Below are 23,592 nucleotides of genomic sequence, written 5' to 3' on the forward strand. Positions count from 1 at the left end.
AACCTTTCAACTTATTCTAGGATGCTGAGATGCTGAGACTTCAAGGTCCAGCTCTTGAGATGGTTCCAGTGGCTATACAGTACAGTCATACCTCAGAAGAAGAAGAAGAAGAAGAAAAGGAGTTTGGATTTGATATCCCGCTTTATCACTACCCGAAGGAGTCTCAAAGCAGCTAACATTCTCCTTTCCCTTCCTCCCTCACAACAAACACTCTGTGAGGTGAGTGGGGCTGAGAGAAGTGTGACTAGCCCAAGGTCACCCAGCAGCTGCAAGTGGAGGAGAGGGGATGCAAACCCGGCTCACCAGATTACAAGTCTACCTCTCTTAACCACTATACCACACTGGCTCTCAAGTCAAAGGGAATCCATTCTGGAAGTCCATTCAACTTCCAAAATGTTTGGAAACTAAGGTGCGGATTCCAATTGGCTGCAGGAAGCTCCTGCAGCCAACTGGAAGCCATGGAAGCCCTGTCAGACATTCAGGTTCCAAAGAACGTTTGCAAACCAGAACATTCACTTCCGGGTTTGCGGCATTCGGGCGCCAAAACGTTCAACTCACAAGGCATTCGATTCACAAGGTAGGGATGTATGTTGTCATCTATATGTAGAAAAGTACTTGGGGTGGGAGGGAGTTCAGCAGAAATGACAACTTGCAGGGAGGGTTTTGCCCCCCCCCCATCCTCTTTGAAATGCATTTATTTGACTGAATTAATAGCTCCAAAAGCTCTTCTGTATTAGAGCACAGGAAACACTGAGCAGAAAGATACAACTGGCAGCGTGTCATTTGAAACTTCCGTAACTTGCTTCTGTCTCTGGCAAGAAATGGCTTTGATTAAAACCAACCAAACTTCATCTGAACCACCAAAAGTGTGCTGTGTGTGTTCTTTCATTAACTAACAAATACAGGAAACTAATATAGCAAACCTGAGCATACGATGTCATTTCATGCAATCCCATTGTCCGAGTGGCAAGAGACTCCGAGCATGCCAGCACTTACCCAGTGTTTGGTTTCTTTGGAATGAAGGTCAATGGAGTCTGTGGTATCTTTAGGATATATGATTTTAGATACACATTGATACAACCTGAGTAGACGATGAAGGGTCTCCCAGCCTTAACATCACAACAGATCCGGCTTCCCCATTAGGTTTCCATGGAAGCCCCACATCCAACCCAGAGTGAGATACATCCCTGTGCCCAGCTTCCAGCATCTCAACACACAACTCTCACATAGCCCTTGTTGGCCTATTGTTCTCCATCCTAAGATGACATGGCATCCAGCCAGGTGTGGCAGGAAAAGGCCCACCCATCTGTCTCTATGGCAACAGAGCTCACTCTTTTAAGATGCAAATGGTGGGCATTTAGCTCACCCACACTTCTGCTTGTCCTGCTACAGTACTTTCCTCTGGGAAAGCCCACTGTTTGCTGCTGAATGTGAAATAAATGTAAACCAGGGTCCATCCCCCCCGATTCTGTGATCAACAGTTGATTTTCTTAGGGAAAGTGGTAGGACAAATGGAAAAGATGCTCAGTCCTGTGCCTAGAAAGTGTTGGATGAACCGTAAACCCCTTGGACCAGTGCTTTCTAGGAATGGGACAAGCAGAAGTGTGTGTGTCTAAGGCAGAGGTTTTCAATCTTTTTGAGTCCACGGCTCCCTTGACCAACTACATTCTTCCTGTGGTTCCCCTGTGGGGCTCAGGAGCCCAGTTATATCACCCCTTGTCTGCAGAGCTGGCAGTCCCTCACCCCTCCCTTGTGGAGTGTTCCCTCAGGCTCCTCCCCTCTCCCCTCTCCTTGGGAGTCCTCTGGGCAGCTGCTGCCACCTCCCCTAGTCTCTGAGCTGCCACCCCCCTGCCCCAAAGAGAGATGCCTCCTCAAACTGCCCAACAGGGGCCCGGGAAGAGGATGCCCCCAGCCTTAGTGGCCGAATGGAGACTGAGCCAAGGTGAATGTGAGGCTAGCACCTTACTCACCTTGGGAGGCAGCAGTGGGCACTGCTGGGCCTGCTTGATGGAAAGGCTTCCCTTTGGTGCCAGGCACTCAGCTCCCAGGTAGGCATTGCACACAGCAAGGCCAGCATGGTGCCTGCCTGCCTGCCTGGTCTCCCACTTGTCTGGACTTTCCCAACAGCAAGAGCTGGTGGACTGACTGGCTGGGCCCTCTCACCCACTTGCTTGCTTACCCCGAGGGCACCTCAGGTCCTGGCAACCAGCACCCCCTGGCTAGCCCCAGAACAACCATTCACCTGGGGAGCTTGTAGCTAGGGCTGCTGCAAGAAACAACCATGCAAGCCTTTGGGAGGCAGAGACATGAGAGAGCATCAGAGGAGGAAGGGAAGGAATGAGGGACAGAGGCCAGTGTTGCCTGTGGCACCCCTGACCATCATTCAAGGCACCACAGGGTGCCACGGCACACTGGTTCAAAACCACTGGTCATTCTGTTGAAAAAGGAATTTGCCTGACTGGTTCAACCATCTTCTTCCTATAGCTTTTAGCTTCCCACACACAGGCTCACAGGTTTTGCAGGAACCCAGGGCAACATCTGGATTGCTCCCCACAAACTCATAACAATATATGATTCCACCCTCCCCCCAAGGGCTTCAGGGCAGTTTTAATGGTCTCTTCTCTCACTTCATCTTCACAAGAAGCCCAGCAAAACTGAATGCAAAGGTGAGGGAGGAACAGTGACTTATTCTAGACTTTAGCTTCACTATGGAGGCTCACTCCAGATGTCACCTGGGGGATTCCTCATGGACCTGTGATAAGGAAAACAGGAAGATGCCTTATCAGAACACGGGTCCATATAGCTCCATCTGCACTGAATGTTGGTGGCTCTTCAAAGTTTCAGATGGGGGACATTCCCAGTTCTACATGGAGGTTCCAGCGAATTCTGCCTGGGATGTTCTACATGCAAAACAGATGCTCTATCACGAATATACAGTTCACTGAACTGCAGAAATTTTCACCCCTCTGCTCCTAAAACTATTTGGGGGGTTGGGAGTACCATTTTGGAAGTAATGGTGCACAAGTTGCCTCCCTCTTGCTGGAGTTGGGTTCTTGCGCCCATAAGAGACACCATTCGACCACTTGCGTTTTCAGAAAAGTGGCCTTGGTGGGCGAACTTCAGTCCACGATGTTCTTCTGCTCCTGGGCATTGATGTTATCATTTTCTGCATTCTTGTGTACTAGGCTCAGCATGATCTGTGGGGTGACATTATGCTATGTGCCCATCACACTGTGCTTGGAGTGGGAGGAGAAAGTTGAGAACAGCTAATTCTCATTCTAGCATATTTCAAATCAGTGGTACATTTCCACACTCTGGGTTTGCTGCTTTAGAGCTTTTCCAGAGATTCAGTAAGAGGGTGCTGAAAAAGAGGGCATAGTGGACACAGGAGAAATCTGCAGTTGCTCAGCCTCACAGCTTGGAGGATGTACACTGCACTGCCAGCCTGAATATCATCCTCAGCCCAGTTGAGGATTGATTGCCCCACAGACTGTTTAAAGGAGATGTTTGCTAAGCTTCTTCCATTATCACATTTCTGTTTGTTCCCCAGTTCACAGAGGCCACCATCTGAACCAATTGGTAGGATTTCCTCAGCACTGAAGATGAAAAAGCTTCCGGCTTTTGGGATATGGATGCTTCTTTGCTTTTGTACTGGTAAGTCTCTAAAGGACAACCAGAAGAGCAAAAATATTTTCAAATCTCAAGCTACACCCTTGACATTTTGTAAACCAGCAATGAAATTTTTCACATGCAAAAGTTGAAACGATTTTGCATACCCCAAATTGCTGATGCAAATGGTAAGCAGAGATTTATTTGTTTGTTTGTTTTTCAACATGGTATTTGACTTCTGGCCTCCATTAATGAGATACACAAAGATTCGAAAGCGCTTCTGGTTTATGTCTGTGGACCAGTTTATATGATCAGCAGGAACGTGTGCTTCCCTGTTCTCTGCTTAGTTGTTGAAATTGGGGCTGTAGATATATGGGGGGGAGGGTTTATGGCTGGGGGCTCGCCGAGATTGACTTTGTTCCTCTTGCTTCCTTCCCTCTTATTCTCACCTTCTGGGTTAAATAACTCCTAGCTTTCATTCCCTCCCTGCATCTTATTCAGTTGCCAGCTAATTGTTCCTCTTATTTACTTTAAGGAAGTTGGGGGCTGTGGGAAGGGCACTGCACATGATGTTGGGGCCCTGGAATTTTTCATCTTCATCCATCACAGTTTTGAACCCAGCTCCCCTACTTCACTCTACCCAATAGCACTTGCTGGTATGGTGGTATGTGTGTTTTGCTTTCCTGTTACAAACAGATTTGAACAAAACACCACAAAACCCTCCTGAATGATAAGCCCTCTGCATTGATTCTTGTCTCTCCCTCCTTCCATCCCTCCCCATTTCTGTTCCACTCACTCTTCTGCAGCAAATGCCTTTTGGTGTTACTATTGCGAAAAAAAGCTTCCAGCGACCGCTTGTCCTCCAGAAGCAGAATTTTGTTGGGCCGGGATGGGAGCGTCATGTTCCACAACGAACACTTATGTCAGTAAGTATGCAAGTGAGTTGGACTAACCCAGCAGGCGGAGGGATCCATTCCCTCAGGAGCAACGCTTGGGAGTGGAGCTGTGTGCCAACTGTAAGACCAGAGGCAAAAAGTAGGTAGGACATCAAATGAGAATCTTACCATTTAGCCACACAAAAGCCAAAGGTTTCTACACCTCCACAGCTCTCTCTGTCTGCACAAACAGGAAACATTCTCACATTCCAAGGACACATTCTGGCCATCCAGGAGAACTTGAGAAGGCTGTGGAGCAGTGGAGCGTGTGGTCTGAGGAGCAGGGATGCAGGCTGGGGCCAGAGAGAGGTCATTCCCCACCAATGCACTACAGCAGAGATGATTCCAGGTTGGCCTTGGTGAAAATGCCCTTACTCTGAGCAGCTCCACCGATTCTGAAGGATGTATAGCAGCAGGTCATGCCTCAGAAGTTATCTCCACCTTCAGAGGGCTTCTTTTCACTGGCTGTCCAATGTTCTCCCTGACGAAATGCAAGGGCATCCACCCGTATTGGCATTCTGCTGGCTCTTGAAGATGCTGAGCTGTGTCTCTTCCCCAGGAGACTGTGCCAGTACTGATGGCCTTCAAGCAGCTTTCCCTTTCAATGTAACACTGCCCTAAAATGATTGTTTTTCACGTATGGATGAATGGTGCCTCTTCACTTATAGAGGAGGAAGGAAAGCCCATTTGAATTGGGCCCTACATCTGCTCCTTGCTCTTGGCGAAGCCACCCAACCTGTTTCTACCTGCTTGACCTCACTCTAGGTACTATACCTGCTCAGAAGATCCAACTCACATGGTCAATGAATGCATGTGGAGGCAATGGGAATGTAGCCTTTAGCCATGGTGCATCAGTGCACCAACAGGCCATGGCCCCCTAGTGGCCATGCAGTAGGTTCTTCTATGCAGAGTAGGTCCTCCTGCAGGTCCTATTCAGAGTAGGTCCTCCTTCAGATTAATGCTGGATTGTGGCCACCAGGGTAGGCATGGCCAGTAGTCAAAACAGAGAAGGCATGCTTAGCAAGTGTTACCTTTCTCCCCTATCTTCATGCACATTAATTGAACTTGTTTGTGTGTGCTGGCATCTACTGAATGGCGATTTGGTCACCCAAAAGTGTGACCTGATGCTCAGAGTGGATGGAATTTTGGGAACCCCCCAAATTGGGACTATATTTATCTATCTATTTTGTGTCCTCTCCCCATTCTTCATTCTGTAAGGCTCATGGGGTGGGGACACATCTACTGTACTTCCTTGGTAATGGGGACTTCTCAGAAATTTCCCCTTTCCCATTTTTGTAAAAAAAATTCATTATTTGTGAGCTTGTTTCATTGAGCAAAGAAACAGTATTCATTTTGTTGAGGAAGCCTATAAGGCCCCTGTGACTGAGCATAGATACAAAATATAGTTTGAGACCTCAGGGTAATAATAATAATAATAATAATAATAATAATAATAATAATAATAATTTATTATTTATACCCCGCCCATCTGGCCGGGCTTCCCCAGCCACTCTGGGTGGCTTCCAACTGAATATTAAAAACAATACAGCATTAGACATTAAAAACTTACCTAAAGAGGGCTGCCTTCAGTTGTCTTTTAAAAGTAAAATAGTTATTTTCCAGGTGGAAAAATCGAAACTAGAAACAGAATTGTTGGAACCTAAGACTAAGGTACTTTCAAAAATGTACAACTTGCTGTTAAAATGGAATACTCAAGACGAAACAGTGAAATCAGCCATGATAAAATGGGCACAGGATATTGGGTACAATATTATGTTTGATGACTGGGAAAGGTTATGGACCACCGGTGTGAGGTTCACGGCATGTAATGCCTTGAAAGAAAATATTATGAAAATGATATATAGGTGGTACATGACCCCATTCAAGCTTGCAAAAATATACCATATGCCTGACAATAAATGTTGGAAATGTAAGGAGACTGAAGGAACATTCTTTCACCTTTGGTGGACCTGCCCGAGGGTTAAGGCCTTCTGGGAAATGATCTATAATGAGTTAAAAAAGGTATTTAAGTATACCTTCCCTAAGAAACCAGAGGCCTTCCTTTTGGGCATTGTCGGCCAGAGGGTGTTAAAGAAGGACCGAACCTTTTTTATGTATGCAACAACAGCAGCAAGAATACTTATTGCAAAACATTGGAAGACCCAAGATTTGCCCACGCTGGAAGAATGGCAGACGCAACTGATAGACTATATGGAATTGGCAGAAATGACTGGCAGAATTCGGGACCTGGGAGAAGAGACAGTGGAAGAGGACTGGAAAAAGTTTAAGGACTATTTACAAAAACATTATAAGCTGTATGAATGTTAAGAAAATGCACGATAGAAAACAACATGGCATCAGCAATTTAGTTGAAAGATATATGAGAATAAGTGATGTTTAAGAAAAAGATGAAATTTGAAGCAATATTATGTTTAAATTAAGCAGTTAAGTATTTGATAAAAATATTTAAAGTTTGAGACATAATATTTGAGAATTACAAAATAAGAACTGAAATAAGGTAATAAATTGCTGCTCATAACTTTATTATTGAGAACGCAGGAAAGGGAGATGTGAGGAAGTCCAAAGGTTATGGAAATATGATTTATGGACAGTTGTTTTCGTGGCATTTTTTCTATTCTATGTTTATTTTTTTGTCTTTCTCTGTTCTTTTTTGTTTGTTATATCTTGGTGATGGTATTTTATATGTTTGGTGATTTTTTGTTTAAAATTTGCAATAAATATTTTATAAAAAAATAAATAAAATAAAAGTAAAATAGTTATTTATTGCCTTGACATCTGCTGGGAGGGCGTTCCACAGGGCAGGCGCCACTACCGAGAAGGCCCTCTGCCTGGTTCCCTGTAACCTTACTTCTCGCAATGAGGGAATCGCCAGAAGGCCCTCGGCGCTGGATCTCAGTGTCCTGGCTGAACGATGGGGGTGGAGACGCTCCTTCAGGTATACAGGACTGAGGCCGTTTAAGCCTCAAGAGAGATCAGTGATAACAGAGCAGAGGGTAATGGGTGTTTCATGCATTGTAACAAGGTCTCTTACATTCTCTCTCTTTTGGCTTCTAGGGAATACAAAGATTGGTTCTGTGGTGGGTTGTATCCAGGACTGTAGGAATTCACATTCACTGACACTTGGTTTAATGCTGAAGGAGGTCATATGCTGCCCCACTGAGTACTGCAATTCCTAAGCTTGCATAGGCAGTGGAGCGGAGCCTAGGACAGAAAAAGCCTCAACATCAAGATGCTTGTCACTCTTTTGATAAATTGGAGGACACATTTCAGCACAGCGATGTTCTTTCCCGTCCTCTCTTGTCTCTCTGCAAGCACAATCTGCAGCTGCCATCATCAGCCATCAGGCATGTCTCCTTTCACATGCTTTGCTGTCAAGAACCAAACAGATATTGGGGGTCAAGTCAATATCCATTAACTTGCTTACTTCTCTGGAAATAAATTGCTTTGATTAAAACCAATCAAACTTTTCTGAAGCACCAAAACTTTGTACGGATATCTTTCTGTGTGAATAATTTCATAAAGCTCCTATCAGTTTATCCTCACAACAATTTCAAGGACTAGCTAGACAGCTTGAGCAGCGGGGAAAATCCAGGGTGGGGGAGACATGCAACTCAATTCTATTAGAAAATACAATAATGACAAAGCTCAGCTACAATATTATTCCCCCAATAAGGTTTGGACCACAAAAGGGGGTAACTTCCCAGTTCTCTGCAGCCTATATTATAGGGCTGGATCAGCTATTTCAGCCTAGAGTTTGGTTTTTTTGTCAACTGTGGGTGGGTGTTGGTGCTCCATACAGTTAGTGGGGAGATGAAAGATTGAGCGGGGTGAACATCTCTGGAATTTTGGAAGGTACTTACTTTATATCCCTGACCAATCACTGAGGTCTTTGTGAGAGGCTCTCCTAGTGGTTCGCCCATGACTTGGATGCACAGCTTGCATCCACCAGGAGTCTTCCTTCATTGGAAGTTTTTAAGCAGAGGTGGTGGGTTGGCCATCTATCATGGATACTTTAGTTGAGATTCCTGCACTGCTGCGGGTTGGACTAGATAACCCTCGTGGTCCCTTCCAACTCCACAATTCTATGGTTCTATGTATACAGAACTGTGGAACTCCCTCCTGCCTGAGATCAAACAGGCTCTCTCCATGCTGAACTTCAGGAGCTTGATGAAGACCTTTCTATTTCAGCGGTCATTTTAAGTCACTTGTACTATGCCTATTTATTGATTTTCTGTTTTTACCTGGGGTTTTGGTTTGCTTTCAACACCGTATTATATTAACTGATGGATCATTGCATCAAATGTTGTGTAAACCTCTCTGTGACCACCTTTGATGAAAAGCCCCATTTGCTCAGCAGATACCTATCTACCTCTTGGAGGGGCGGCTTAGCTTGTTTAAAAATTTAGAGAATAAGACTTCCGGGGTGGCGCCATCGGCAATGGCGGACTCCCTCTGAACTGGAAAGACTAGCTCTGCGTGAAACGGGTCTTTTCCGCTACGGCGAAGCAGGGACCCTGCTAAAAATCACAGGTGGATGAAGCCTGTGACCATGGGACTCGGCGGGCACCCTTAGCGCCCCCCCAACCCGCAAAGGAACCCACTAACGGGCTCCGAAGTGAAGAGGGGGAAGTGGCGCGGTGCTGTGAGTCAACTGCTATTTCCGTGGAGCAAAGCCGCACAGTCGTTGCCGAAGAGCGCTGCCTTTTTCCTGGGACAATTTGGCTTCTAAAATAAGCACCCGTGAGTACTTAAACTTTGAACAATCGGACTTTAAATAAGGACTTGCGAGAAGAAAGGAATTGGACTTAAAATTTTATTTTAATTTGGTACTGAAACGGGAAGGTCTAAACAGGAAGTCAGGCTTCCGTTTCTTTGTAGACAGAATAAAGCAAAGACAGCGTAAACTAGAGCTCAGAAAATCATTTCTAAAGGATTGGCTTTCATCATTTAAAACTGTTGAACCCCCCTTCGGTAGCAGGAGAAGAAGGGGGATCTTTTTTGGACTGTTTAAACCTGCAGAAGTGAGTTTAAAGCAAACTAACTTTCCACCGTCCTGATCCTGGAGCGGGGTGTCAGGACTGACGTTTTGAAGCTCATTGACCAGAGACAAACGTTTTTGACAGATAGTTAAAGGAAGAGAAACATAGTGATTCCTTTGTTTCCTTTCGCACTTTAAAGGAACAAATATTGACAAAATATCTCAAAAAAGATACTTTGTTGCAAGAACAAATAGAAGTTCTCCCCCTAGAGGGAGACTGTGAAATTGTAACTAATTCCAGGGAGCTTGCAGCTGCCTCAGATTACAATCATGGGAAAGGACTTGTGACCTTGTGGGACAATGTATCCAGAGGCTCTGCTGTGTGCTCTCTGTAAAACAAGTGCCCTACTGGAACAGTTAATTGAGAAGATGGATTTGATGACTAATGCGGCCAGAATTTTTGAACAGGCAGTGGGAAACTATGTGGAGCCCACCCAGGAATTAGATCAGGAGTGTGTCCTGACAGAGCAGATGAGAGAAGAGGATGTTGCCGAATCTTGGGCGCCAGAGATGGAGGGAGCTGCGGCCTTGCAGGAACAAGAGCTTTTGGATTTGACAAATGAACTTGGAAAAAGCCAGATTTGGAAAGATAAAGTTTGGATTGGTTTGGAAATGGGGGGTTGGATAGACCCCCCTATGCAAGGATGTTTGGACTTTCCGAGTCTGGCAATGGGCCGTGAGATGTTTGGAGCTGTGGGGGCTCTCAATTTTGGAGGGATTTTGAACCATCTTCTTAAATACCACATGGAGTTGAGTCTGGACTATGGAAAAGGGGCTGATTTGTTGAAAAGGGTCAAAAACATCATCAAGCTGGAGTTCCCACGAGTGAATGGAGAATATGAAGAAGAGCTGCGGAAGGGACATGGAAGAGATTTAAGGGCGTCGGATGTAATGTTGCCAGGTTAATGCACTAGATCGATGGGATAAAAAGGACTGACAAAACCTGGGACCAGGAGGAAGGGACGCTGGATGAAGATTGGATTGTTTTTATTTCTCTTTTTATTATTAGGATTGTTTTATAAAATTGATGAATGTCAGAAAAATGTTGGAACGAAATTATTTGGCTCTAGGAAAAATGTTTAAAGAATTAGGCAAGAATATTATGGTTGTGAGAAGTTGGTAAAAATAAGATTTAAGTTTTAAGTTTTTAAGGTTCTCTATAAGATAAGATGAAAATAGATTAAGGTAACGTAATGACAGAATACTATGAAATATGGAAAGGATTTGCTACATAATTAATAACCAGGATACAAAAAAAGGGAGGAGGTCAAAGAAAGAAGGTAATGAGACTAGAGGATTTGAGAATGATGGATTTATTTTTGTTTGTCTGCGGTGTATTTTTGTTTTTGAATGTGGTTTGTTTTTTCTTTGTTTTTTCTATTTTCCCTTTCTGCTTTGTTTTTTCTTTGTAATTTCAAAAATTTTAATAAATATTATATTAAAAAATAATAATTAGAGAATAAAGGAAAGGGGAGAGAGCCACATTTGCCATCTCATAAAATTGAATGCACCCCCATCTGATATTCTTCTGCTTCATGGAAACCACCAGTCATGAAAGGAGAGGGAGGAACGCTGACTGGCTCTCCATTTACCCTAATATGCAATTATGTATTGGTGTAAGTTTGGGGGAGTTTAGTCTAGCTGCCCTTTCAAGGATCCCTCATTGGGAACACAGGAGGCAGCTTTCTGCTGGGTCAGAACGTTGGTCCACCTAGCTCAGAACTGTCTGCCCTGATTGACAGTGGCTCTCCAGCATGTCAGATGGCAGGCACTCCCAGTTCCACCTGGACATGTTAAAGACTGAAGGTAGGACTTTCTGAATGCAAAGCATGTGCTCTACTACTGACATACAGTTCACTGAACTACAGCAACATCAAGCATTTATTTCACCTGCCCCAGAACCAGGGGAGACCCCCAAACCAGCTAGGGAGACAGCTTGCTGCAATTTTTAGCATCTCTCCGGGAGGTGAACATGGCTGTTGTCAAACCAGCATCTGTTCAGGGCTGCGCCAAGTCGTCCAGCAAACTTCATGGTGAATTGCTCTTGACAAAAAAATGCCCCATTGAATGACAATACCTAGCTAAAGGCAATAAATAAGTTGGCAGCAAGGGGCTTGACCTGTCCAAAGGCATTGCAGTCACATTGCAAATGCACATGAGCTTATGGTTCCAGCAAAGGGATCTATTTTGGGGGTTTTGAGTAAAGGTGCACAAGTTGCCTCTCTCCTGTTGAAGTTGGGTTCTTGTGCTCACAAGAGACACCATTTGACCCCCTGTGCTTTCAGAAAAGTGGCCTTGGAGGGCGAACTCCGGTCCATGATGTTCTTCTACTCCTGCGCATTGATGTTATCATTTTCTGCATTCTTGTGTACTAGGCTCAGTGTGATCTTTGAGGTGACATTATGCTGTGTGCCCATCACACCGTGCTTGGTGGGGGAGGAGGAGGTTGAGAACAGGGAGTCTGTTAGCACACCTATTTCTTATTCCAGCTTATTTCAAATCAGTGGTACATTTCTGCACTCTCGGTTTAGAGCTTTTCCAGAGATTCAGTAAGAGGGCATAGTGGACATAGGAGAACTCTGCAGTTCATCAGCCTCACAGCTTGGAGGATGCACGCTGCACTGCCTGAATATCATCCTCAGCCCAGTTGAGGACTGATTGCCCCACAAACTGTTTAGTGGAGGGTTTTTTGTTTGTTTGTTTTGCTAAGCTTCCTCTGCTATCCTATTTGTGTTCCCCCCCCTGTCCCACGTTTACAGTGGCCATTCATGTGACCCAGCTAGTAGGACTTCCTCAACACTGAAAACAGCTGAAGATGAAATGGCTTCCATCTTCTGGTATATGGATTCTTCTCTGCTTTTGCACTGGTAAGTCCCTAAAGGACAACTGAGCTGAAAGAGCTTCAAATCTCAAGTCAAGCTTTTCATATTTTGTAAATCAGTACTAGTTACTGCATTTTTCATATGCAAGAGTTTTTGCATATTGCTAATAAAACACTTTAAAAATATTTTTTTTGTTAAAGAAATATTTTTTAAATTAAAATTATTTCTTTAAATTAAAAAAATGTATTTGATTTCGGACTTTCGTTAATGCACATGCCTGCACAAATAGCATGCAGCAATCCTAAAGCCTGTTTAGTGTCAAGTGTGAAGATAGACCAAATAAAAAATAAAAAATCTATCCTTCAAAATTGGTACTTCTCTGTGGACTTTTTTTTTTTTTTACAATCAGCCATCTTCAAACATCTTAGTCCAATGTCACATGGAAGAGAGCGCATGCTTGTTTTCTCTTGCTCTCAAGGGTAGGACTCGAAGCAATGGTTTCAAGTTACAAGAGATTCCAACTGAACATTTGGAAAAACTTTCTGACAGTAAGAGCTGTTCAGCAATGGAACAGACTCCCATGAGAGGTGATGGGCTCTCCTTCCTAGGAGGTTCTTAAGCAGAGGCTGGATGGCCATTCATCATGGATGCTTTAGCTGAGATTCCTGCATCGCAGGGGGGTTGGACTAGATGACCCTGGGGTCCCTTCCAACTCTTAGATTCTAGGATTTCATGGGCTTATTTATTCTGCTGCTCTCAGAGGTAACTGTATGGGAAAGATATGGCTATCTGATGTAAAAACTGGGACCTGCCAGACTATTTTTTCATATAATTCTTTCTGAGCATGATGGAGTATCTCTTTCTCCTAGTGGGAATTGTTCTACTGTAATCAAAGAATGAAGTAGCAAGCAGTCTCACACACAAACCACATCAGCCGAGGGATGGCTGCTATGGAAATTTAAAAAGGAAATTGGAAAATATTACCAGCAGAGGTAGCACTGTCGACCTCAGCCTCAAACCAAGTCATGCTCACTTTTATTTTTTAAATTTATATTTCTGCATGCACTTTTAAGGATTTCCTCTTTAAAACCCACACAGAAACTAGGACAGGATAGTCTTAGTCCTTTCTCCAGGCAGAACTGGGGTGGACTGGACAGGAGAGATCCACATACTCCTAGTTTTGACTCTTGGTGAATTGTCAAAAATATACAATAATGGCATGATACACACTTGGGGAGGGGGGGAGGTCATTCCACATCCTGGGAACTGTATTGTGGGGAGATTTTGGCCAACTAAACTTCCCTTCCTCATGGACAACAGACTTGCTGAAAAACCCCCACATACCTCACATATTGAATTAACATTTCTTGCTCCCCAGGAGTATTTGCATTAAAAGTAAAATATAATTTGATCCTGAATGAGTCTGCCAGTTTAAAATATTCTCCTACATGAGACCTATATTGCTCCCATGTATCTAATTTTTAAAACTGATATATATATATATATATCTCAGAACTAGAAGCATTTGTAAAGCAAATTTGCATTTAGGCCAATGTAAGTTCCTATTACAAACTCTCCCCCCTTCTTCTTTCTTCTCCTCTTCTACAGCAAATGCCACCTGGTGTTTCCAATGCAGAAAGCCACGAAAAACTGGGAATTGTCCAGCAAAAAAGGAATTGTGCTGGGCTGGTGGTGAAGCAGCCTGCTATACATTAAGCCTATATATTTGTAAGTGGACGAAGAATCATATATTTGGGTTCAATGCAGTGGAGGGTCTTCCAGATTGACCTCACAGTTCTAAAAACATTGTGGTTGCTTCCAGGTTGCAAATATTTTGCAGGTCGGATGCAATTGCCTACCAGTGAATTTAGGTAACACAGTTAAAGTGGATTTGATACTCTTGTGTAGAGATGGGGAATGTTTTCCAACTGGAAGGCCACGTCCCCATCTGGGCCACGCCCAGTGGCAAAAGTAGGCAGAGCAACAAATGCAAATTTGACCTTAGTCCAGTAGACATCCCTCTCTAGCCTCCATCTAGATAAGCAACAAGCATTCTCAGAGTTCAAGGATATATTCCAGCCCGAAAAACCCCCTCAAAGAAGGTTCAAAGCAGGGTTGGTGAGGCGATGTGGCTCAGAAAGGTGTGTGCCCTGGGGAGAAGGCCAGAGATTCCCCACTGCTGGTCTTGTGCAATAAACTTACTTCCCAAAAATAAAAATAAAACAGATTTTCCTTTGCAGCAAGGAAAGTAGCAAGAAAATGCATTGGAAGGTGTGGGAGAACAACTGCTTGATGTCAAATAATCTCCCCACAAACTAATCAGAATGACAACTACTGTTATCTATGCTCTGGTAACCTCAAGGTTAGATTACTGCAATGCATTATACGTAGGACTGCCTCTGAAGACGGTTCGGAAACTTCAGCTGGTGCAGAATTCAGACGGTTTGAGCATATTACACTGATCCTGGTCCGACCACACTAGCTACGGATTAAGTTTCCGGGCCCAATTCAAAGTGCTGGTTTTGACCTATAAAGCCTTAAATGGGTCAGGACTGCAATACCTCAAGAACCGCCTCTTTCCATATGAACCAACCCGGACTCTGAGAACATCTTCTGAGGCCCTCCTGTGTGTGCCGCCTCCTTGAGAGGTCCGGAATGTGGCAACATGAGAAACAGGCCTTCTCTACAGTGGCTCCCCATCTGTGGAATGCTCTCCCCAGGGAAGTTTGCCTGGTGCCTTCATTATACACCTTTAGGCGCCAGGCAAAAACATTGCTCTTTAACCAGGCCTTTGGTTGACCTGATCAACATCCCATACTCTTTTGCGTGTCATCCTTGCGCAGGGGCCATGCTAATCTTCTCTGTATCGTTCCAATTTTAGTATATGTGCTGCCGAAGCGAGCACATGTGGCTCTTTTTTTGAGGGGGGTATTATTGGATTATTGCTTTTTTTTAAAAAATATATATACTATGATCTTTTTATGTGAACCGCCCTGAGACCTCCAGGTATAGGGCAGTATAATAATAATAATAATAATAATAATAATAATAATAATAATACTCAATAAACAACCCCACCCCCTGCAAACTTGGTGCAAATCAATAAGGATGAATTCTCATTAAGCAGGCTGTCTTACACTCATAAGCAGCCCCACCATTCTGTCCTCTCCTGCATCAGTAAGGCCCCATAGCAGGTTTACTGGGTAGAGGCAGAAGCAACCCTATAAGTACTAAGCTGCTCAAAGGGAAAGTCTGGCGGCTGCCATTTTCATTTTCCATAAAACGCCTTGCATGGCTACATTGGGAGATTGTGGGAAGTTCTCAATAGCACCATAGCACTAGAAAAACAGTTCAAGAGGTAGCGTGGGCCCTTATTAATCACTGGTGGCTCTTGATATCAGCTGGTAAGGAGCATAGATATGAGAGAGGCCAGAAATTTACGGTCACATCCCTTCCTATCAGACCTACTGACCTTCAAGCCTGTGAGTCTTGGCAGAATGGGGAAGAGGAAGAGAGCTGTTAGGGCTGATGGGAACTATAGTTCACCAACATCTGGAGGCTCAAAGGTTCCCCATACCTGATTTAAATCATTGAGAGAGAGAGACAGGATTCAAGAGTGAATGGCACATTCCTTTTCAGTGAGACCTCATATTATTCAGAAAGATCAGAGGGAACAGAGGGAAATGACTATTTTGCAACTCTCTTTCCAGCCAATGCAATGATCAGTTTCTTTTTCCCTTTTCAGCCAAAACCTTGATCGCTACTGTGGTTGGCTGCCTCCAGCAATGTGAAGGTTACAGATTATATGGTCCCTACACATGGCACGAAATCACTTGCTGTTCCACAGATTATTGCAACATGTAGTTTTGGATGGGGAGTGGATGTGATCTTAGGAGACCGAAAGCCTTCAGCATCAAGAGGTCAGGAGCAGCGTGCTCTTGCTAATGATGTGCCAATAAATTTCTCCTGCATTCTCCACCACCACTCTTCATAGAATCATAGAATCATATCAATTAACAAGAAAAGAAAACGCCTTGAAAATGAGTAAGGAGAGGGAAAATCCTGGTAATAGTCCCATGAGTGGGGCGCAGGGTTTTTATTACCGTATTTTTTGCTCTATAAGATGCACCAGAGCATAAGATGCACCTAGTTTTTGGAGGAGGAAAACAAGAAAAAAAATATTCTGAATCTCAGAAGCCAGAACAGCAAGAGGGATTGCTACACAGTGAAAGCAGCAATCCCTCTTGCTGTTCTGGGATAGCTGCGCAGCCTGCATTCGCTCCATAAGACGCACACACATTTCCCCTTACTTTTTAGGAGGAAAAAAGTAGTCTTATAGAGTAAAAAATACGGTAATCTAGCCATATTCATCAGTTATGGAACATTTACAGTAATGCAGACAGCAGAACAGCCACATATAAATGCTCAGTTTGAAGAGGTTATTTTAGAGCTCTTTTTGTTTTTATGACTTCTGACAATATAGTATCATCAGCAAACTTGGCCACATCACTACTCGCTCCTAACTCTAGATTGTTTATGAACAAATTAAAGAGCACAGGACCCAATACAGATCCTCAGGGGGCTTCACTTTATACATGTCTTCATTCTGAGAACTGTCCATTTATTCCTACTCATTGCTTCCTACAATTTAATGAATTTGCGATCCACAAAATGGAAGCCTTTATTGAGGGATCCACTGAATATTAGGATTTGGCATGGTGTGCACTGGCCTTGGCTGGATTGCCAAATTAACAGCACTTGCTTTAGATTTGAGGTTGCCAAGGGGTGTTTTTGTGGGTGTCCTTCCCTTCATTGCGCAAATCATCTCACTTGTGGCCTGCACTCTGCAGCTTTCCTGGGCTGCCATGTTTCAGTCAAAGTCCTGGGGAAGACATTACGAGATTCCTCCTTCCAGGAATCACAGGCAGCCAGGGAGGCTGCAGAGAGATGCATACTGTAAAGAAGAAACATGAACCACACCTTTGGCTATCGCACAACAAGCCCTGCTTTCACCAAAATTCTAAAGAAATTCTGAAGTGCAGCAAAAATGAAGGCAAAAAAATGGAGCCTTCCCACCCCACTCCTTGGAGGTCAAGAGAACCTTTTTGAGAAATTGGAATAATAACATTCTTTTCCTGCTTATTTTGTCACCCTGCATGCCCAATCTGCAGCTGCCATCATCTATCACAATGCATGCCTTTCTCCCTTCTCCCGCGTTCTTTGCTATCAGGAGCAGCAGGATACTGGAGGCCAGGTGTGTTTGTGAGGGATGATGGAGAAGATGCGTCATGATTTCTGCTCATATTGATCCAGAGCAGACTCAGACATATATTTAGCAGAGTAAAAACGTAAACACGTTGCAGGATTCCCCCAAAATAGACCAGAGGCAATTAGCTTCATCCAGCAGAGCTTTTCACTACCGAAGGCAAATGTGCTTAATGGTCAGAAATGAATACATCTTCAGGATTGGAACAGTCCATAAGAAATCCAGTTGCAGCAGACTTAACTTAAACATACTAGAAGACTAAAACCTTAACACTTAAACGTACTATGTACCACCACACCAGAGAGAAAGAGAGACAGAAAGTGAAACCCTGGCTCCTTCTGGCTTATAGTTATAGTTAGCATGACCTTGAGTGAAAGAGATAACAGAACCCGTTTAAATCAGCTGTACTCAGTTTCTCTGAAGGAATAGTCAAAACATCAGGAACCTTCTGCTTGTTTCCAGGCAGAATAGAAGCTTGCTTGTTAACTAGAAACTACCAGCTTGTATCACACAGAGAAGCTTAAAGAACCCTCTTGAATCAATTAGAATAGGAAAGATCTCTGCACAGCACTTTCTGCACCAAAAAATGCAAACTGACAAAGTGTCCAAACAGATACATATCTCATTGGCACCCCATCGTGAATAATTTCCCAATGTAGTTCCTTTTATGAATAAACTTTCAGAAATCTGCCTGGAGGCCTTTCATAAGGTGGTAAACACACACTTAACTGAGACTAAAACTGCAGTCCTGAGCATGTATATTTCCTCACCACGGAACTGAAGAGAGTTTACATGGTGCCTGCCCTGTTACTTTATCCTTACAGGATAAAGGCGGAGAGATAGGCTTGTGTTGACTCCTTTCCCTTCAAACATAAGAAAAGTGCTGCTGGATCAGGCCACAAGGCTCATATAGTTCAGAGTTCTGCTCTTACAATGGTCAGCCAGATTCTTATGCACCTTTCAGAGAAAATTTCAGCAGGTGTAGCTTGCATGACATGCTACACCTGCTGAAATCCCATTTTCTGCACAATAATTAAAGGTGCAGGGACCTGATCCCTTTCTTATATCTTGCTATCCTAGTTGCAGGGTGGCTGCCTTTTATTTCTTTCCCTTGTAGGGCTCTTTAACAGCTGCCGGATGAGCAGGCATTCAGTATGGTATGGTAAAGGACCCCTGACAGTTAAATCCAGTAGCGAACGACTCTGGGGTTGTGGTGCTCATCTCGCTTTATTGGCTGAGGAAGCCGGCATTTTTCCGCAGACAGTTTTTCCGGGACATGTGGCCAGCATGATTAAGCCGCTTCTGGTGAACCAGAGCAGTGCACGGAAATGCCATTTACCTTCCCGCCGGAGTGGTACCTATTTACCTACTTGCACTTGACGTGCTTTTGAACTGCTAGGTTGGCAGGAGCTGGGACTGAGCAACAGGAGCTCACCTCGTCACGGGGATTCAAACCGCCAACCTTCCGATCGGCAAGCCCAAGGCTCAGTGGTTTAGACCACAGCGCCACCATACCAACAAATTCAGATTACATAAGAGAAGTGAATTTGGTCCTGTTGGGTGACTGGCCAGCTTCTCCCTAAAAATGAAACCTTTGTAGTAAGGACAATGGCAGGAAAATGCAGTGGAAAGTGTGCAATAACATTTGCTTGATGCCGCATCCTATTTCATTTGTTCACAGAATGAATGCTTGATAAACAGTCACATTGTATAAAACTCTCTGCAAACTTTTGTATGAATGAAGCAGGAGGAATGCGCACCAAACAGATCATCTGGAAGTGACCCTCGCTTCCCTTAAGTTCACCAAATTCACAACATGAGTTTGTGCCTCCAGTATTTTAAGAACTGCACAAAAGAGAAATCCTGTCAGGTTTGGATCCTCTCACCCTCAGAGCAGCGATGGCTTGGAAAAAGAAGGAAATGATTGTACCCTCAAAAAGGATTGGATGAGGGAGGGCAAAGTTTCCTCCTTTTGGTAAGAATATTTGAAGCAATAAGGCCTTTACAAGGGGTGTTTGTTTATTCCCTATCCAGTTCCTTGGAAAATCTGGACCTACTCCAGGGATGGGGAACCTGTAGCCCTCCAGATGTTTCTGGACTCCAGCTCCCACCAGCCTCAGCCCCATGACTAATGTCTAACAACATCTGGAGGACTAGAGATTCCCATCATTAGGAAATGTAGTGATGGACACCAACTTGGATGGCTTTAAAAGAAGATGAGACAATTTCGTGGAGAATAATATTATCCATGGTTACATGTCATGATGGCTATTTTCTCTCATATATATATATATATACATATATGTGTGTGTGTGTGTGTGTGATCCATGGAAAGAGAATATATATATATTCATTGTGTTTTACAATTTAAAATACTCATTTTACACCCTTCAGGTATCAATGACTTCCTTTCTTCTCTTTTCATGGTTCATTTTACATATCATAAATCCCTGCATATTTTACAAAAACTGTATCAATCAGTATTCCATTATTGCATCCATCAAAACTTATTTACACTGTTGAATGTATCTTAATGCTGCCAGCGTTTTCAGCTGTACACAATTATTTCGCATATATTCAATAAACGTTTTCCAGTCTTCTTTAAACGTTGTTTCTTCTCCTTCTCCTCTTATTCTTATGTTAAGTCTGCAAGTTGTGCATATTTTGTCAATTTAAGTTGCCAATCTTCTTTGGTTGGGACCTCGCTCGTTTTCCATTTTTGGCTAACAAAACACAGGCCACAGTAGTAGCATACATAAATAACCTTGGCTATTTTCTGTCTCTATTTTTGGATCGAGTATACCTCTGACTGTGAGTCGCTGAGAATCAGAGGTAGGGAGAGTGCTGTTGTGCTTGAGTCCTTCTGTGAAAATAGGATATTGGACTAGATAGGTCATTGGCCTAATCTAACAGGGCTCTCTTTAGGACCTCTCCTATATAATTATTTGAAAAATCAGAAGCCCTTTGCATCTCTTCCCTCACAGCCCTTGGATAGGACAAGCTATTCCTTGCTGAAATCCCCTCTTAAAGGTACACAAACTGTCACTATTTTGGGGTGGGATTCAATCACACAGCGGCGTAGCGTGAGTTGTCAGCACCCGGGGCAACACAAGTAATTTGCGCCCCCTAACCCGGGGCAAGGCAAGTAATTTGCGCCCCCCGCTGCCGCCCAAACGACGCCGCTTGCCTGGAGGAGGAGGGGGGCAGAGAGGCGAGGAAAATGCAACGGCCCAGCAGCTGCAGCAGCACCGGCGGAGGCGGGGCTCTGAGGAGGGGCTGCCTGGCGCGTCCTCCGCGGTGAGCGCTGAGACCCGCTGCCTGCCGGGCGCCTTCAGCCCGGACGCGCGCACAGCTCGTCGGTTCCGTGAGACATGCGGCTCCGCTACAGCCTGCGCCCGAGGCGAGCGCGCCCCCCCAGATGTTGCGCCCGGTGCGGCCGGCACCCCTGGCACCCCCCATGCTATGCCACTGCAATCACATACTGGTGAATTCACACTGCACAGCAAACCCATCCCCCCCCCCCCCGAAAAGAAGAAGAGAGAAACCTGAACTTTTTACAGTAAGAAAAGTTATTGGAAAATGCACTCGAAAGTGCAGGATAAAAAGTGCTTGCATAAAAACTAACGGTAACCAAATCAGAAACAGCTGACTTCAACAGGGTGATGTTCTCTAACCTCCCCAAGATCTTTATAGAAATGAATAAGGATGAGTCCTGAATAAACAGGCTACCTGGAAGCAATGTTGCATTTTAACATACAGCCACAGGCTTAAATGATAGGGCAGTTACGGTGATCTAATGCAAGAGTGAATGTGAAAAAAGCAGTAGCCTTCCATCGCATATAGGGTAGTTGGATGCAAGATACACCATCACAGCTATTACAGGGGCAGAAACCCTGCCTTTGGTTTCACTAAGACCATGCTAGTAATGTACTTACTAACCAGATGGTTGCATTACATGGATTTTAAAGGCTTGCTCCTTAATTAAAGAACTGGAAGTGATCATGCCTGTTTCATCCTTTTGTGTACTGCTCAATTTTGGAGATAGATGCAGTCTCGCACACTGGGGCACCCAAGGGTTGGGTCTCTTTAAGATAAAATGTTTGCATCTTGTTTCAGGGCTAAGTTCATTGGCCCAAGCTGAAGCTAAGCACCTTATCTCTATATATAAACGGTCTCTAGTTTGTTTGGGAGGCTGCTGAGTTACAGTTTTTGTGAGTGGCACTGACTCCTTCAGGGACCTAAAAGTGGTAGGAAAAAGCTGTAACTTGAATGGTTATTTTATATGTTGGGCTAGTATGCTTATTCTCTGGCATTTCAGCCATATTATTATTTGCTTTGGAAACTTCATTTTTGTAGTATTTCTTATTAAAGGCTTTAGAGGCGTTGCCTGTGCCTTGGAAAGGTGCTCTTTAATCCTTATTTCACAGGGCTGTAAGAAGGATAAAAAACCCCTGTTGCTTCATCTGAATAGCAGTAGTGAAGATGAAAGAGGCTTGTTTCAAAGTCTTCTGATGCGCTTAATATTTTTTTAACAGGACACTCTAGCAATGATGACATTGTAGTAAGCAGGAGTGAGTTGCAGGATTGTACCCAACCACAGCTTGCCAAGAAAAAGTACAGTAAGTGAGGAGTTGGGCCTGTAATTGGGGAATGTGGAGAATTGGAGTTCTGTTTAACATTCCTCCAATTGACAAGCTTTGGTGATATCTAGAACTTAGTCACAGTTGGAAAGATTAGTAAAAGAAACAAGTCATAACCGAATGTGGAATCCTTTGTCTATAAAACCTTGAATCTGTAAAGCTAGCCATAAATTTGAAGATTTGTTGAACTGTGTTCTGCTTGAGAAAACATTATAGGGTGCCCATTCAATGTAATTAAGATGTTCAAACTAAAGTATGGTAAAGTGACCTTTCTGAAACCTTTGGAATCTAACGTTGAAACAGATAGGAAGAACAGCTTAGAATCAGTTTTTAAGAATTAACTTGGAAGGCTGGAGATAGCTAGAACTAGCTGACTTGGAGCAGAGGGTAATAGATTTGTTGTCTGTGCTCTGAGATCAGCCATTTTGCTGTTATATAGGCCTGTTTCTGGTAGGTGACTTCTAAACCAACATTGGCACCACTAATCGCCGGTACATGTAGACACAAACAAAGCTAAACTCTTTAGCCTTCTCATTGTAATACAGCAGGTTGTATGTCCCAACTCCACCATGGAAGGGAAATAACAATTCTCTATGAATGCAAAACTTGATATTACTTGATTGCAATGAGTTCCTGTTCCCCCTATTTCCTCGCTATTGGCAAAATTTAAGAAATGCTGTTCTTACTGCTGCCAACAAAAGCTTAAAGCAAGGAAGACATTCCAGTAAAAATACTTCTGCCTGCTTAATCTCCTCCTCTTGTGTAAGATTCTCTAGCTAGTCCCCTTCTCAAAGAGTTGCCTTTGACACTTTTTAAATATGCTTTTTATTAGTTTTCTTACTTAACAAACACAAAACATTAACAAAAATGATAAAATAACAACCCCCCCAAACATCCATAAATCCATATGTTCTTACAAAAGAACTTATGCCACCATGTTCTTAATTCCCAGTTCCTTATCTTCCCCAATAGACTTCCGTCTTTCTCAAAGCGGGTCTGTCTTACCTGTTTAATTAACTGCTTCTTTAACCATTTTGCCATTTCTTCTGTTATCTGAATACTAATAATCCATATTGTAGTTTGTGAAAATTAATCAAAGCATGCCCAGGTTTTAACTTGAGGGCACTGGTTTTTTTTTTTTTTTAAAATAGTCTTTATAAATTTCCCACTCCTTTTTGAACTCTTGGTTTGGCTGTCTTCTAATTGTCTGTCATTTTTGCCTGTTCAAGATATTCAAATAATTCCTCTTTTGTTGGTACTA

The 23,592-nt window shown here is 43.6% G+C and overlaps 2 long non-coding RNA genes across 2 annotated transcripts in view; one reads left to right on the top strand and one right to left on the bottom strand.

The window, feature by feature from the left end:
- LOC309519672 overlaps positions 1-16,724 on the bottom strand; it is a 363,193-nt gene extending 346,469 nt beyond the window's left edge. Inside the window, exon 1 of the long non-coding RNA XR_014213956.1 lies at positions 16,529-16,724. This is a non-coding gene — a long non-coding RNA (uncharacterized lncRNA). The remainder of the gene's footprint in view (positions 1-16,528) is intronic.
- LOC309519904 lies at positions 3,436-7,963 on the top strand. The gene is made up of 3 exons (XR_014214061.1): positions 3,436-3,654; positions 4,416-4,535; positions 7,620-7,963. It is a non-coding gene; the product is annotated as an uncharacterized lncRNA (long non-coding RNA).
- Positions 16,725-23,592: the final 6,868 nt, after the last annotated feature.

The sequence above is a fragment of the Podarcis vaucheri genome (assembly GCF_965113315.1).
Source record: "Podarcis vaucheri genome assembly, chromosome: 15".
NCBI classification, from domain to species: domain Eukaryota; kingdom Metazoa; phylum Chordata; class Lepidosauria; order Squamata; family Lacertidae; genus Podarcis; species Podarcis vaucheri.